Genomic DNA, 18,196 nt, shown 5'->3' on the forward strand with positions numbered 1-18,196 from the left:
TCTTCCCTCGCTCACCTGCCTACTCCCTTATTTAAGACTCAGCCCAGGGCCTGAAATGCCTCTTCCAGCCTCTTCATGACTTTCCTCTGGCTCACAAGGCCCCTGAACTTCACTGCCTTAGCCTGTGGTCTGAGCCCCTGGGGGCCAGAGCAATGTCTATCCCCAATCCCTGGAGCTCAGCAAAGAGTCTGGCTGCAGGAGGCACTCAGAAGGTGCTCCTCAGCTTGAAGTCAGGAAGACCGTGGTTTGCATAGCTGAGGCCTAGCTGGTTGCAGAACAGTTAAAGAAGGAATATTCTAGATCAGAGGTAGCCAGCTGAGGCCAGTGGTAGACTCGGCAGCCGCCACCTTTAGGCCTGCCTGAGGCTGCAGTGAGCACCTCAGCTGACCACACTCAGCCTTCCTGACTGCAAGACTGGAGAGGCCAGCATGCTTTGCAGCTGCAACTCCAGAGCTAATCAATCAATTGCCCAGGGTAGGAACCCCTCCCAAGGCAGTGCCTCCCAGTTTATGAGGCCTCTGTACTCTGTGACTTCTCCATCCTCACAATGCTCTGTTACCTGGGCAGCAATTAGCCACATGCACAGATGAGGAAACTGAGGTTCAGAGAGGTTGCACTACTTTTTCAAGATCACATAAGTCATAAAGACCAGACATGTGAACCTACGAATGTTGATAAATCCAAGTCACTGTGTTTTTGGTTGTTTTCTTTTCCTTAGCCACCCACTAAGTCTGGTGGCAGGAGCAGCTTCATGGGCCTGCGAGCAGTGCAGTCTCTCAGGGTTTTACAGTTAATGCTCTGTGGTTGCAGTCTTGAAATTGTGAATAAATTTACCTTGAATTTGTGTTTTGTCCATGAAGTCTGACAAAGCAATGGAGCATGCACTGGGGACTCAGAGTCTTTGCTCATGTGGGGCTCCCTTCCTGGTGCCTCCACCTCCCAGGGATGTGTTCTCAGCCACCTGCTCGAGCAATCCCCAGCAACCACTGCCATCTGCCGGGAGGGGACCTGAGCCTGTGCATGGGAATGGTTGGGCCTACGCAGTTGTGTACACTGGTCCCTGGGTACCTGTGAGTGTCTGCAATATCCCCATGAGTATTTCTGTGACCAAGGGATGTGACATTAAATAGTAAGTAAAAAACACCATGACAAGTTAAGAGAGAGACCTAGAAAGAAGGAAAAAGAGTTTTTCCTGCTATTTGAACAAGGGGTCCCCTAATTTCAGTTTGCACTGGGCCCTACAAATTATGTAGCAGCCCTGTCTGGCAGAGGTATGCCAGGTAACCCTATGTGTCCACTAACTTGCAAGATGGATGGTGGGCGATTGAGCCTTTCAGTGCCCCACAGGGCCTAGTATCTTAGATTATAGTTATTCTTAAGGAATAGGATAAAAGGAGGAACAGCAGCAAAATGCCACCTTCATGATGTGTTCCGGAGACTGACCTCCTTCCACCTGTCTCTCAAAACTAATGCTCTGCTAAGCCAAGGGCCTCATTGGCCAGCAAGTTGAGTTCAGGCCACCTTCTGCTCAAAGGAGAGGATAAAAAGTATTGTTGAATATCTAAGAGCAGTATGTTGAACACTTGTGTCTAAAACAAGGTCGCAATTTTGCATCTGCAATAATTTATGCCTGGAAATAAGGAAGTGAAATTCCCACCTACTGGAAAGACAGTTAGGAGGGCTGTTCCATGGGGCAAGTGTGGTTTAGAGCTGAGCAAACACACATAGCAGGTGCAGGGAGACTCAGGAGCCATGAGCAAGCAGCTGCCATGAGCACTACTGCTGGGTACCAGACAGGGACCAGCCTTCTTTCCTCATTTGAAATGCAGGAAAGGGCAAGAGCGCATACTTCAAGGCTTGAAGGAGACCAGACCAGAGCAGGATTTGTCTCTGTGAGATGTGTGTCCCCACAAGGGCAGTCTGCACTGCCTGGCATCCCATCCCAGGATTCTCACTGCCTGTTATGATGCTTGCAATCCTCCCCTGTTAGGCTCTACATAAAACTGTATACCTTTTTTCTGTCCTGCACATGCTGGTTTTCTCTACTGTACATCCCTCATGTACTGTTCAGCCTCCACCTCTGCTGGAATTTCTTTCAGAAATCTCTGAGCTGAGATATGATTGGTACTGACTTCACCACCAGCTTAGGAGCAGTCATGAGGGCTGACACCCATCCCAGTATCACACTATCTTGGCCTGGACAGGGTTGGGATCCAATCAGAGGCAAGGATATTTGCTGAGGCCTTGGAGAAAAAGAAGCTTTGTCTCGTGGGAGAACTTCAAGGGCAAACATCATCCTTTTCTCTGAATGGTAGGGCATAAGAATACAAGGTCTGGATGTGAGGGCTGAGATGATCCAAGATCCACTGAGTGCAGGCCACCAGGCTGGCACTTCAGAAGGCAGACCACAAAAATAGAAAGAAACTGAGTCATTCATTTCACTGCCAATCCATTCCCTGGATCCTGCCCCTGGCATCTGCTCTCAGCTTTTAAAATTGGAGCTGATACATTTCCCATATCGTTTAGACAAGTTTCAGGGGTTTTTTTAATTAAAAAATGTTTACTCATGTCATAGATATTAAATTATATATCGATGTTCAATTCGCATTTTCGTAAAGTATGAGGTCAACTCTTAATTTTACCTCTTCTTGACCACATGGCACAGGAAAGCATCTCAAAGTCCTTACCAGAATAACTCTATGGACTGGGTGATTGATCCAGCCTGGAGTTTGCATTGTGCTCATTCTATGGAAAAACAGTCAATCTAAAAAGCATGGCAGAGTGGGCTATGGAGACTATGGTGGGCAGAATTCTCAGACAGCCCCAGTGACCCTCACCCTTGTATAATCTCCTCCCCTTGGGTGTGAGCAGAACCTGTTGAATGTGTTGAGATAGCCACTCCTGTGCTTATGTTACAGTTCATGGCAAATGGGGTTTTGCAGATGGAATTAAGGTTAGTACCCAGTTGACTTAGAGTTAATCAAGAGAGATATGATCTTGTTGAACAACAGCCCTTTTCATCCATCTCCAGAGGTCAGAGAGGGGAAGTGAGATGCTCAAAGCATGAGAGAGATAAGACGTGAGGGAGATTTCCTGTGGCTGGCTTTGAACATGGAGGGGACCACCTGGCAAGGAACATGGGCAGCAGTGTAAGCTGACAGCAATCCCTGCTGAGAACCAAGGAGGAAACAGGGCCCAGCCTTACCCAGAGGAACTGAATCTTCCAATAACCTGAATGACCTGAGAAGGCGGTTCTTTCCCAGAGCTTCTGGATTGAGGACTCAGCCCAGCCAGCATCTCAACTTCCGCCTCAGGAGACCCTGAGCCGAAAGCCCAGTTACATTGTGACCAGCCGTCTACTCACAGAATTGTGAGGAATTGTTTGAAGCCACTAATTTCATGATAATTTGTTATGCATCAATAGGAAAGTAACACAGAGGGACAGACCCCAGCAGCTGTCTGAAGTCTCACCCAGAGCTACAAGGCTATTTGTACCCTGGCCTTCACAGATATTTAGAAAAATAGAGTCCTTTTTTGCCTAAGTTTATTGAAATTCAATTTCCCTTCTCAGTGACCAAAAGCCTCCCAATATAGTTCTTAAGTTCTTATAATCTCTTTTAATATATATTTTATGATATGCTGCAAAGAATAGGACTACCTGGACCCGGGGCATTCAGATTTTTAGAAATCTTGCTGATAATTTTTAATTGTTTTCCCAAAGAGTTATGTCAATATATCCTGCCACCAAAAAACAAACAAACAAACAAACTATGAATATGCCAACAGCAGTATAAATCCACCATTATTACTCTTCTTGTATTATTTGGTTAAAAGGTGGTATTAATTTGTACCTACATTTTGTTTTGTTTTTAGCTTTCAAACTTAATAAATGTAATCAATTTGTGTGAACTCTCTGTTCATTAATTATGACCAACGTTTTATTGGAGTGCTGGTTTTTTTCTTACCATTTTTCAATGAGAATGCCTATTAATTTTCTGTCATACTTAAACCTTTTCTCAGTTTGTTTTCTTTGAATTTTATTTCTATTAGGTATATTACACTTGTTGGGTAGAAGTCTCTTATTTTTATGTGTCATATCTGTTGTTTCCTTGAAGATTCTTATATTGGCCCAAAATTTTGCAATCATGAAAGCTTTCTGATATGCACTTCATTTCTATATTCGTTTCCAGGATTTGTCCATGTCATTTAGTTCTTCAAATACTCACATCTTAGACTTATTTATCTATTTTGTTTTTGTGTGTTTTCTATTTTTTTTCTTTCATCACATTTTTAAGGTGGCCTCAGTTGCCAGATACAGAAACTCAGTTCAAATATGCATGAACAACACTTGAGGATTCATTTAAAAGACGTTTGGGTAGTTCACAGATTAAAAGGCCAAGATGAAGAGTGACAAGGATGGAGGAGGCCTAAGAGGGAAAACTCTCTGCCTCCCTCTCTCTTTCTCTCTTAACTCCAGGAGCTCAGACTATTATTTTTTCCATTGGTCAAAATTTTGCCCTGCTGAAGAGAATAGGACAGCTCAGGCCTGAAGTTCTGCAGCTCCATCACTCAAGGCAATGGTGAACCCTCTGCCAGAAGCACCCAGTAAAGTCCAGGGAAGGGACCAAATGGCCCAGCTTGGGATACCTGCTGACCCAGCAGATGGAATCAAATAATAACTGGTGAGTGTTGCTTCTAGAAGACACTTCTTTTTTCTCCCCTAGTGAGAAGGCACTAAAACTCAACATTAGTTTTGAGCTCTTCGTGGTACAAAGCCTCCTAGAAGTCTGAACCTGGCAACAGGCTGACCTCCAAAGTCAGGCAGTGGTCTCATCATTAAGAGGCACTGGGAAACTTCCTGATGACACCCCTTCCCACCGTGCTCTGCGTTCTCCCAGGAATGACCGTGGGCACCTGCTACTGCTGGAGAGCAGGGATTTCCAGGCTGCTGTAGGATGCAGGCTCCCAAGGAATCTCACATCCACCACTCCTCTTTGGAAAGAGATTCTCTAAATTGGGACTCCTTGGTTTTATTTGACCAAATTGAAAAGCTTTTGGATCAGGCTTTCCTTTGCTATTTTAACAAGAGTAGGAAAACCAGGAAAGCAGTATTCTTTACAGAATACTCTACTTTGCCTGAATATCACGGTCTGCTCATGCTATTTACTACATAGTAATTTAATAAATTTCCTGGGCTCCCTTCTTAAATAAGTATGCTCTTTTAGTAATTCACTCCTCATTGGATACCACACACTGCAATACCTAATGATAACTTTTAAGACACATTTCTGGAAGGGGAGGGAACAAGCTTCTCTCTGCTCTCTTATATACTTCTGTTTCTCCAGTTCATGTTGGTTAATTTTCTTTGCATCATTTGGAGCTTTGATTTTAGCCAGCATTATTAATAATTTACTCTTTGACTTAATGGGACTGCTAAGGGGATGAGACAAGTCTGGTTGAAGCAATGTGAGCTCCCTGGTATGGACAGCTATGGGCATCGTGTGTGTTGCCAAGTGCATTACAGAGTAATAAATGTATAACGAGTTGGGCCGTCTGGGTGTGCTAAAAATGAACTCTGAGTTAAGTAAGAGAAGCATTTCCATTGTGCTGCCTGTGCTACTAAGGAGCCCTTTCTGTGAACTGTCCTGAGCTAGAGACTTGTTCAGAATCCACTTCTGAGAATGAGTGCAGTGTGTACAGGCCTTCATGCCTGTAAACCTTGAATTATTTTAGAAGTTGCTTCTAATTATTTAGAACTGTGTCTAAATAAGTTACTTTAATCAGGAGAGATCTGTATCCCTGTTCCTAACCATGCACCATGGAACAGGTCTTTGGGTGCTACTCAAATCTCTCCTTTCATTGATCTAGTTAGGCGTGGTCTAAACTGCACCAGCATAGCTTGTGGATGTGAAATGTTTAAACAGTAAAACCTCAAATGTGTGCAGCTGTGGTTTGGGAGAGCTGGGGTCTTCACCAGCTGGACACAGCCAATGTGGGAGAGAGAACCACATTCACAATGGCGGAGAATTTGTTGTCTATACTCTAGACAACTCTGGTTCCCCTCACACTAAATCCAGAGTAGTCTTCAGATCAGAGGGAGAAAACTCATGTCCAGGTAAGAATGCAGAACATTCTAGAAAGATTAAGCTTGGGGAAAGACTCTCTCTTACATTCAGAGGCAACCAAATAGATTTAAACACAGGAGTGGGTGACTGTCCTTAAAATGTGAGTGTCAATCAGTTGCAGGGAGAGGCTGAGAATCTTTTCAGTTGGGGTGAAAAACTCCAGGCAAGAAAAAGCTGCTTTGTCATGGACAAGGTGTGGAGCAGGAACAGAGGTGTTCCAAGGGGACTCAACAATGATGAAGACCTGAGAATTCCAGACAATAACAAAAAGTATATTTTTTTACTTTAGCACTCCCTCCACTGCACTCAACTGAGAGCTTCACCAGCAGAGGGGGAGTGAAAGCTAATGTCAGCAATTAACTAGTTATTTTTATACACATAATCATAAGAACCCCGGAGTTATGGTCATCCATTGCAATCCAAATTGGTAGACCATCACCAGAAATTCAGTCTGCATGGAGTGCCCCGATGTCATACTTAATGACAACTTTTTAGACATTGTTTTAATCAAGTTTTCTCTATTATTTCAAGAAGAATAAAGAGAACAGGAAAGCAGGTTTCTTTGCAGAATTTTGCCTGAAAGTCACTGTGCTATTTAATTTACTACAGAGATATATTACAGGATTTCCAAATTTTTAAAAAGGTGAAGCAGAATTAGCTTTGGATTAAATTTTCTGCTGTTTCTATGTACTTCTGGGATTTCATTGTATTCAACACAGTGCTCCTCCAGCAGGTAGGAAGGAAAGGGACATGTAGCCCAGCCCTCTTCACTCTCCACTCTTGACTAACTCCATCTGTTAGAGTAGGAATGGGTCGTGTCTTCAATGCAGCTTGCTCAGGAGGAATTGGGCGGGAAGATCAGTCATGCTTCCAGCTATCCTCTCAGCAGCAAGGCAGGAGTTCTCCTCTGGCCACAAGTCCCGTGGACACTGAGGAACGGCAGCCCTCTTCAACATGTGGGGCCATGGTGATGAGATCATCCCGTGGGCCCCTCCTGCCAATTCTCCCACAAACGGGCCCAAGTGGCAGCCTCTGAGTGCCAAGGACAGAATTAGCCACCATCCTGGAATAGGGACCCTATCTTTGTTTGTTCACCCAGTCAACATGTATTGAGCACCTATCATGAGTCTAGATACCAGAAGGAAGCTCCAGATCCTGCTCTTGAAATCGCACACAGTCATGTTCACCAAAATCTTGGGCATGTAAAGCAAGGGTGGGGAGGAGATCTAAGCTGCTCGATCTTGGAAGGACGATGGGGTCCTGAAGGGGCTTTCTGAAACTTACTCTTCTCATCCTGCAGAGCAAAGTTTAAACATTTGTCTGCAGAGACAGAGAAAACAAGAGCAGCTGTGCAGAATAAACCTGTTAAGTTCTTAAAGAACAACCTATTTAACGAAGTGCTTGACATGTGCCAGGTATCATTCTAATTACTCTACACACCTATTTAATCATCACTTTACACTCTCTAGGCCTGTGTACCAGGCATATCTCTGTGTACTTCAAAAATATGAAATCATTCAATTCTCTAAGCAATCTTATGAAGGGTACCATTATTATCCTGATTTTACAGATGAGAAAATTGAGACACAGAGAAGCTAAATAATTTGCCTAGGGATACACAGCAAGTAAGAGGATTCAAATACAGGCAATCTCACTGTGGACTCCATGCTCCTAACTCCAGTGCCTTATCCCAGGTAGAGAAGCAGCAAGTGTCAGGTACAGAAGCAGGACTGGAGATGTCTGTTTCAGTAGGAACCCATCCCTATTACCAGATATTCAAACAGGGAGACAGTTGTAGTATCTTCCACTGGGCTGTGGGGTTGAGGAGAAACCTTGTAATGGAAAAGGGAAAGTAAATTCATACCAGACATGGGATTTCAAGTCTTAGCTTCACAAACTACCCGCTGTTCTGAGCCTCAGTTTTACCCATCTGCAAAATGGGGATAAGGATGTCTGCCTCGTAAAGGCGTGATGAGAATTCAGTGATGCATGAATAAGTATTCACACAGTGTCTGGCACAAATATGGTGAGTAGAAAATACTCTCACTTCTATAGCCCAGGTCACGCCTTCCTGGATGGAGATTTACTGTGAAGCCAAATCAGGCAATACTCCTTCCTCAAGTGTCCCCAGTGCACCTGTGGCACCTGGAAAGCCGCCACTAACAGCTTCTGCTGAACCCGCAGACACAGAGTCTGTTCAGACCACAGCGATGTGACCAGGTAACATCTGAGGCTCTTTCTGGCTCAAACAGTTTATGCTCCAGGAATCAAGATTATCATAATTATGGTAATTATCCATAATTATCCACTTGTCATTATCATTGACAAGCTAGTCAATAATCATAGAATAAAAATATATTGACATTGGAAAATCAATTGAAGACTATCCTGGGCAAACTTGCTTTGCATTTTACACAACATATTAGCAGGAAACTAATATAGTGAATGCAATATATATTACTCAATTCCAATAAAGTCCAGAAATAAAAAGAAATAATAACTTCTGAAAAAAGTAGTAGTGATGTTGGGGAAAGGGGAATCTTATTTGTTTAATGTCACCTTGTAAGATTGAAATTTTTACAAAATGAAGTAGAAGATTTAATGCATTTTCAGAATGTCTAAACAGAAAACTTTATTTTAATATTTTCTGCCTAAAACCAAAAAAAAAAAAAAGTTTTAGACAGAAAAAAAAATACATTGCTGCTGTCCAGATAGTGACAAATGGTGTCAAATGTTAACACCTAGCAGCTACTTACCACTACATGTAAACCGGCTTTAATAGTCACTATGGAAGATTATATAAGTAAAGTGATTGGGAGAGGAGAAAGAAAAGAAAGAGGAAGGGAAGGTGAGGCAAGAGATCATACACTTTTCTAATCTGATTTTACAATGGCTCAATTACTGTCTTTTACACTTCATTTACTCTGTGCTTCTAAATTTATACAGCTCATGAATGGGCCCCACCTCCCCTGGAATATTGCCCATCAGGCTCCATATCTTAAAACACCACACCTCGGGCAGAACTCCTGACCCTCTTTAGTGGTTGAGCTGATTGACATCATTAATTGGCAAAAATCTATTTATTTCTTCTCTAATAAATACTTCCTATTAATTCAATTAATCTTCTTCCTAGAACATATGCTAAATTTAGAGAAGGTTCTTCAACCGCAGAGGTACCATGATGCAGGAATATTTCTATAACAGCAAATTCATTCTTTCCAGAACATTAGCCCAGAATTTTTAATAACATTTGGAGCTATCAGATTTGCACACCACGACAATGGCTAAGTCTCCAGCCCAATTTATCCTCTTACTCAGATACCCACTTTAACTAATTCACATGCTAGAAATGTATCCATTTTAAATTGGGAATTTAGAGGTCTCCTTGATAGAAAGCAGTAAAATAGTACGTTCTAATTTCAGGCATGTCTAATGGAAATCTTATTCCTAAACTGTTATTAAATTACTGGGATATTGTGCTTGTGGTTTGTGTGACCCATTACATATGGCAACATCTCTATTTAAATGTCATCTTGGGCCATGTTTTCAAAGACACATTAAAAAAAATAACAAGAGTTATCGCTAATAAAGAAACTCATTTCTCGACAGATCTCAATCGAATAAATTCTTTCCTTATTGGACGGTCAACAAATTAAATAATCAACAAATGTTCATTAAGCATCAGAGGAGCTGGAGGGCCTATATATACTCCAGTCAAGTCACCCTGGCCCTCCTGGCAGAGATGGACTGAAAAAGAACTTTACACCTCCTCTTCTTTTCCCTTCTCATCCCTTTGTACATCCAATCTCTGGAGCCTGCATTGTCTAATTACACCCAATAATCATACAGAAAAGGCAACTCCTGGGTTTTGCAGGGAAAATAAAACATACTAAATTTGCTTATAACAGAATTTCATGTAAGAGAAATTTGCATTTGGGCAGCGACTGGGTAGTAACAGAAGTTTTAGCAAAACTGAAGGACCCACTACTATGAGGAATGAAGAGGCACACAGAAAGTGTTTGGTGTGTTGGAATCAGCTTGTATTCCAGAAGAAGATTCAGCCTCACAGAGTGACTACTCACCCCCTCCCATCTCGCCCGCTGCCTCCTGGTTCCCAACCTCTCCTTTTCTTTTGCACATTAGTTTAGCTGTTTGCTTTCTGGGCTAATCTTTGACCAAACCAAAGTCCTTAGCATCAAATCTTTACATGGGTTTGTTTGTTTTGTTAAACAAAGACACTTTCTGTCTTTTATTTTTTTAATTATTCAGATGCCTCAAAATTGTGTTGCATGAGCATAGCCAAAAATTGAGAAAGAAAACTCTTAAATGTATATCAATAGGGAAATAATTCAGTAAAAAAGATGTATCCATTCAATGGAACACAATCCTTTTTGAAAATAATGATATATAATTGTATGTTTGAAGTTCAAAATTGTTCATGACATTACAATTTTTTATAAACTACTGAATAGATACAATATTACAAAATATACATAAAATATAATGATTAATCACGCAACAATCATGTACTCAGCACTTGAGGAGAATACTCACTATCCTTACTCTGAAGTCCTGGGGGTGTCTCTAATCTCATTCCCTTCTGTACCTACTCAGAGAAAATCATTATCCTGAATCTTAGGTTTATTTCCTTATGTTCTTCAGAAAATTATTGTTATTTTCCAACATCTATTAAATAATATATTTTGACTTTTATGTCTTTAGACTTTTAGGAGTGAAAGTATAACTTTTATATTCTTTTGTGATTTGCCTTTTCCACTCAAGACTAAGTTCCCAACGTTCATCTGTGTTGACGTGTAGCATGGAGTCAGCTCACTTCACCTGCTTTGTGGCCTCCCATTATAAGCATACATCACAATTTTTAAAAATATTCACTTCCCAGTGGACCTTCTGGTTTCTTAAAACTTTTGTTATTACAAAGGGTGCTACTAGCAATAATATTCTTGAATACTTTTAGTTTTTGCTAATTTGGTAACATTCTAATATAGTTTTAATTTGCATTTCCCTAATTATGAATAAGATTGAGCATCTTTTTATGTGCTTATGAGTCATTTATGTTTCTCCTAGACCCCTTCTTTACACCTTACAAAAAACTTTACAAAAATTAGCTCAAGATGAATTAAAGACTTAAGTGTAAAACCCAAAACTATGAAAACCCTAGGAAAAAACACAGGCAATACCATTCAAGACATAGGCATAGGCAGAGACTTCATGACTAAAACAGCAAAAGCAATTGCAACAAAAGCCAAAGTTGACAAATGGAACCTAATCAAATTAAAGAGCTTCTGCACAGCAAAATAAACTATCATTAGAGTGAACAGAGAAACCACAGAATGGGAGAAAATTTTTGCAAGCTACCCATCTGACAAAGGTCTAATATCCAGAATCTACAAGGAACTTAAAACAAATTTACAAGAAAAAAACAACCCCATCAAAAAGTGGACAAAGGATATGAACAGACACTTCTCAAAAGAAGACATTTATGCAGTCAACAAGCATATGGAAAAAAGCTCATCATCACTGCTCATTAGAGAAATGCAAATCAAAACCACAATGAGATACCAACTCACTCCAGTTAGAATGGTGATTATTAAAAAATCAGGAAACAACAGATGCTAGTGAGGCTGTAGAGAAGTAGGAACGCTTTTACATTGTTGGTGGGAGTGTAAATTAGTTCAATCACTATGGAAGATAGTGTAGTGATTACTCAAGGATCTAGAACCAGAAATATCATTTGACACAGCAATCCCATTACCGGGTATATACCCAAAGGATTATAAATCATTCTACTATAAAGACATATTCACATGTGTGTTTATTGCAGCACTATTTATGTTAGCAAAGACATGGAATCAACCTAGATGCCCATCAATGGTAGACTGGATAAAGAAAATATGGTCCGTGTACACCATGGAATACTATATAGCCATTAAAAAGAATGAGTTCATGTCCTTTGCAGGGACATGGATGAAGCTGAAAGCCATCATTCTCAGCAAACTAACACAGGAGCAGAAAACCAGACACCACATATTCTCACTTATAAGTGGGAGTTGAACAATGAGAACACATGGACACACGGAGGGGAACATCACACACCAGGGCCTGTTGAGGGTTAGGGGGCAGGGGGAGGGAGAGCATTAGGACAAATACCTAATGCATGCAGGGCTTAAAACCTAGATGATGGGTTGATAGGTGCAGCAAGCCTCCCATGGCACACATATACCTACGTAACAAACCTGCACGTTCCACACATGTATCCCAGAACTTAAAGTAAAACTAAAAAATTAAAATTAAAATAAGTAATTTATGTTTCTTTTTTGTAAGTCCATTTTGCTATTATTTTATTACCAATTTTAAAAATCTGACTTGGAGGGTAGATTTTCTTCTAAACAAAATGCTTGGTAGTTTACAATTTTATCTGTAACAATTTTATTTTAGAAAAATAGACTGAGAAAAGGTTTAATTTTCATTTTTTTCCTGTGTGGATAGCAAATTAGTCATACCACATAGTATGAGTGTGTTTCTAGGCTCTCTATTCTGTTCCATTGATCAGTTTAATTTCAATACCAGACCATCTTAATCACTATGTTATTCATAATATTTCTTGTTGGCTGTTAAGGCGTATGGCCCCACATTTTTGCTCAGGATTTTCTTAGCTATCCTTAACTCTTGGAGCTCCCCACATACATATTAAAATTATCTTGTCAAGCTCTTTAAAAAGAGGGTGTTCGATTGGGATTGCGTTGAATTTCTAAATCAATTTGAAAAAAATAACATCTTTAAACTATCAAGTTATTCCATCTATGAATATGGTATATCTATTTAAGTGTATGATAGTACATTTACCTATATTTCCATCTAGACTTGTGTGTCCTTTTCTGTTTCTACTTCTTAGCTTAAAAATTTGGAATAATTATATTTTTCTGATGAGGCTGTAATGATTCTTTTATTTTTTTCATAATATCCTTTACCTTAGAGTCTCTTTCGTTTAATAGAAATAAAGCTGCACCTGTTTTTATTTGTTTCTTTGTTGTTGGTTTTTTTGTTTTTGTTTGTTACTTTGGTCTCTATTTGGCTATGATATCTTTTCCCACAATTTCACTTTTAATCCTTCTGATAACTTGTGTTATATGTCTACTGTAAAAAGTGCATAGCTTGCTTTGTGTTTAAAATCCGCTGCAAATCTAGTTCAAGCTCAACTACAGAATTTGGCCTATTTAAATTTCTTTCAAGTAAGCACATGTTCTAATTTATTGCTTTCACTTTATTTTATGTTTTCTATTTATGTTGCTTTTCATTTTTTCACTCTTTTATTGCTTCCTTTTAGACTTAGTGTTTTTTCTTCACTACTGATTTGCAAGTTATCTACCTTATTCCTGTTTTATAGTGGTCACCATAGAAGTATCAACATGCATACTTAATATGAAAACTTAATAAACATTTTTACCTCAATCCAAATCATGTCAAGACCTGAGAACATTTCCGCTTCAGACCTTTTCCTCCTAATCCTGACTTATCTGCCTATTGCCAGAGTTGCAACTCAACAAAGACTGGCCAGTGCCTTAGATTTCATCTAGATGGTACTTTTCCTGAAGCTGAAATTCATTTCCATGTAGACACAGCCCCACCTCTCTCCTCCTCCCAGGATCTCCCATCACCGGCTTTGGATGGAACTAGAAGGAGTTTATCCTCAGGCTTTGGCGAAATCAGAGAAGGTGAGAGGAGAAAACTGCTATACTTGACTGCATCTTTTCCAGGATGAAGATGACCAGGGAATATTCTTGTGCCATATCTGCCCATCACTGAATCCAGTCCATGTGGGCTTAGACTGGAGAAATTAAGAGTTGTGTCTATTACATATTCTATGCTTTTGGGCTCTATTTCTGGTAGTAAGAATACTCTAAGGTTCTTTTTACAGAGGGGAACTTTGAGGCTCTAAGAGAGGAAGTGACTGAGGTCACCCAGGAGTCAGTTGGCAGAACCAGAAATAGACCCCAGGTCTCATTCTCAGTTCAGACAAGGCAGCATGTTCTGCTCTGATGCTGAGTGAAAAAGAAGAAAGAGGGAGAGAATTTTCAACAGATCATATCTGTGAAGTGGAAGCAAGATAATTATTTTCCTTAGAACAGATCTTTCTTCTCCCCTGCCCCTCAAGCCCGTCTGAAACTCCTCTGCTAACTGGCTTGAGCACTTGGGATATTCCAGATGTAAGAAAGGCAGACCGGCAATAGCGCCAGCCACCCTCCCACAGCTGCAACCCAGGTCTTGTGATTTCCGCCAGGCTCAAGCTTGGCCTCTTGGTTTCTCCTTGTCCCGTGTGCTGAGTGTGGGAAAATTCTGCGTGGGACACGTCTTTTCTTCAGCACTCTGGGATTTTGCCACGCCAGCCTCCCCCTCCCGAGGACAGCAGCAGACATGCACATCTGCTTAGGGACAGGGCTGGCAGTTCCCAGACCACTCCTGGAAGCTGCAGTGAGAAGATCCAGTTCACTCTGAGCTTCCCTCTCATGCACCTCTGAAGTCCCCAAAGATAGGGCCTTCAAAATCAGAGAAAGCTTGGCATGCTCTGCTCCCAAATTCCTTGGGAGAAGAGGTTTCATTGTCCTTGGTTTCTTCGGCTTGTAAGTCTTTTCTTTTCTTTTCTTTTTTATTTATTTTTTAGATAGAGTCTCGCTCTGTCGCCCAGGCTGGAGTGCAGTGGCGCGATCTCAGTTCACTGCAAGCTCCGCCTCCCGGGTTCACACCATTCTCCTGCCTCAGCCTCCAGAGTAGCTGGGACTACAGGTGCCCGCCACTGCGTTCCGCTATTTTTTTGTATTTTTAGTAGAGGCGGGGTTTCACCGTGTTAGCCAGGATGGTCTCAATTTCCTGACCTCGTGATCTGCTTGCCTCGGTCTCCCAAAGTGCTAGGATTACTGGCGTGAGCCACCGCGCCCAGCCAAAACTTTTATTCTCTGGTGAGGTTGTTTGAGGCTCTCCATGCTATCTCCTGAAAAAGAGACCAAGGCCCACACAGTATGAGAGGAGAGAAATGAGTACAAGCTAAACGCAGTCCCTTCTGATGGCCTCTCTTTCCCAGAAATAAGAGGTTATAGAGAAAACACAAATGGAATCTAAATCTGGTAAGATTTGCAGAACCTCAAGGTTTCGCTGGGTCAGGAACAGGGTAAAAATAGTCTCTGAGGATGAATTCTGGCCAGGAAAATAGAGATAAGTGAAGGACAGGGAAATACGTTGTAAAATTTCACTTTTTCCAGCTTCCTATTTGGTTTCATTCTGAATTTTCTCCGAATCATTTATTTCTTCCATCGCCCTCATAGCACTATGAGGAGCCAGCTACAGTACCAGAATCCAGGAGATAGAGACATGAGGGCTTTTCAAATGTCCAGTGGTAAAAGGTATAGTAAAAATAGATCCCAGAAGTAGGCAACATGCCCACAAAGCTGGCCAGACAAAGTCCTGGGATGCAGGAACCCAGCCACTCAGCACAAAAGACAGCCATGGAGCTTGCAGTGCAGACGCAAGGGCCCCGAGAAGAGGAACAACCAAAGGTCACCTCGTTTTTGGAATGCTTCCAGCTATCCCAAACAAGCAAATGATGATCACATTTCTGAAAATCCTCACCATGGGGGCATTCCTGGTTCCCCTGATGGCTGGTTCCTTTCCACTGGGCAGTTGTTTCAGACACTTATGTTAATTTTCCTGGGGGCAAGTCTGTTCCATTTTCATCTAGTTCCTCATTCTCTCCAGATGGCCCTATTATGGGCTAGGGTCACAGAGCCAAATAGATGGACTTGAAGATACCATTCCTCTGCCATTATGGTCATAATCATCTTTTTTTAAAGGACTGCCTAAAGAAATTCAGCTGTGAAGGTCAGCAATAGCAACAATAACTCACAGTTAAACCGTTTTCTCTTTGGATAATTAGTCAGGTGGAGAGGAACAGAGACCCATTCAGCTACCTAAAGTAAAAATTTGTGCTTGGTTTTATTTTCCTTGTTTCTTTCCAGAATGAGGTGAGTCCCATGGTGTTCAATGGCAGAGAGCACCCGAGGCCTTTTCAGAAGTCAGAAGAAGAAACAAGAAAGTCCCAGTGAGCTTAGCAGGATCCTCGGCCCCTCTCCTGCCTCCAGCAGACCTTACCAGAGTCTTCTCTCTTCCTTTCTAGGGTCTCTCATTCCTGTAACTCTGCAAAAGGCATGTGCCTGTTGTGTCATGCATATGAACACATTTGAAAGCCCAAACCTCTGTTTCACAGCCTTCCTTGGCTATCAATCAGCATGTTAGGTACCAATGCCAAATTCCTGGGGGTGAAAATCTAACTGGCCCATTTGGAGTTAGGGAGCTGCCTAGGTCCAATAAACAATGCCCAGAAGGCGGGGGGCTGCTGGGTGAGATAGAGATATCACCCACTTTTTAGTGAGACCTATGTAGGCTCCCAAAACCTGTCCATTACAGAGACTGGCTAAGAACTTTCACAGACTTAAAGTGGTTAATAAGCTTTGTCCATCCTACTCTGTTTAAGAAAATGGCAGCTCTAGAACCTTGGAGGAGAGATTACTTGAGCACTTATATTCTTCCCTGGCACTCTTTACTTTTGCTAGGACTAAGCCTCAACGGGTGAGAAACTTTTGAGTGGGCCTGAGCCCTCCCTGGGTATGGTCAATGGTAGCCCACATCCTATCCACCGAGCAGATCAATGCGTTAATGGGCCATGGGTCAGTTCACTCATGGATCAGTTAGTAGTAAGTGGGTCCCCTGCACAGGTTTGTCCCCAGTACTAAACACATTCCCACTATGCTGCTGGCCACAGGAACACATGAGCCAGTCACTTTGGACAGCCAGCCTGCATCTGTCACTTCTCCGAAGGAAATCGCAAAGCCCAAGCACTCTGTGTCATCTTTGTCAATATGAAATAAGGAATTGAATTATTACTTAAAGGATAGAAGACAGGTAGAATAAAAAGCCATAATAATGTCCACATTTCAAGAATCTCTTAATTCACCAAATGATCTCTAAAGAAGCCCCTGACTAGCATTCATCTCCTCCTCTGCATAGCATTTATCACCCTGAGTGGCATTTGATCTCATATCTGTCTTCCTCAGTAAACACTGGTGTTCTTTAATGAAAACAACATATTGTAGCCTCTCGCAGGCTTGGGGCCCAGCCCAGGACCCGGTATGTCGCTACAAACAGTTGACAGTGGATGGACGAAGAAATGAAGAATGGAGGGAAACATTTAGGGATTAAAGGTCTGAAAGAAAATAGGAAGGGACTGAAAGGAAAGGGAAGGAATAAGGGATGGAGGAAGGAAGGGAGGGAGGGAGGGAGGGGAGGGGAGATGAATGAGGGAGGGAGTTCAGTGGCAAGTGTAACAATCCCAGTGACCACTGGGGTCACACATCCTGTGATATGGTGCCTCACACAGATGAGTGCAACCTGCTGGACCAAACCTCCTGGACCAACACGGAGCTGGGACTGGGCTTCACTCAAGAAGCAAATGAGCTTGACCCAAGACTAAAAGTTCTCCGTGTCATGGTCTTCAGGGAAATTTTTCCTTGCCTCCTCTTTGTGTGCCCTTCCTTGCACTCAAGTAGCAGTGCTCTTCTGGCATCCTCCCCAAATCAAAAGGGAAGTCACTCCCACTGGCCATTTGCTCTTATTGATGGATTACATTACAGTGTGAATATGCTTCATCAACTTTAACCCAGTGGTTCTTAACCTTTTTTGGCAGGAGAACAGAGAAGTTGGCTGGGTGCATCACAGACCTGCCCTGACATCTTGATAAAAGATATGGATCCCCTCCTCAGGAAAACGCACCCCTAACCACTCCTTAAATGCACAAACTCAGTTTCAGGGCTTCCCAACTGAGGTCTGTTATCAGGGTTTACTAGACTCTGTATTATTTGGCTCTTTTTTAGTTTTAAGTTTCTGATCTCTAATTGGGGAAGTCTGTTACTTAGAGGATTACCAAGCACCAATAACCAGATAGGGAGGAAGACGTTTCTCTGGTCAGAATCAGACTTCAAAGTGCACAAACGGAGCCCTATTAG

Source organism: Trachypithecus francoisi, unplaced genomic scaffold (genome assembly GCF_009764315.1).
Source record: "Trachypithecus francoisi isolate TF-2019V2 unplaced genomic scaffold, Tfra_2.0 Lachesis_group4, whole genome shotgun sequence".
Taxonomy (NCBI): domain Eukaryota; kingdom Metazoa; phylum Chordata; class Mammalia; order Primates; family Cercopithecidae; genus Trachypithecus; species Trachypithecus francoisi.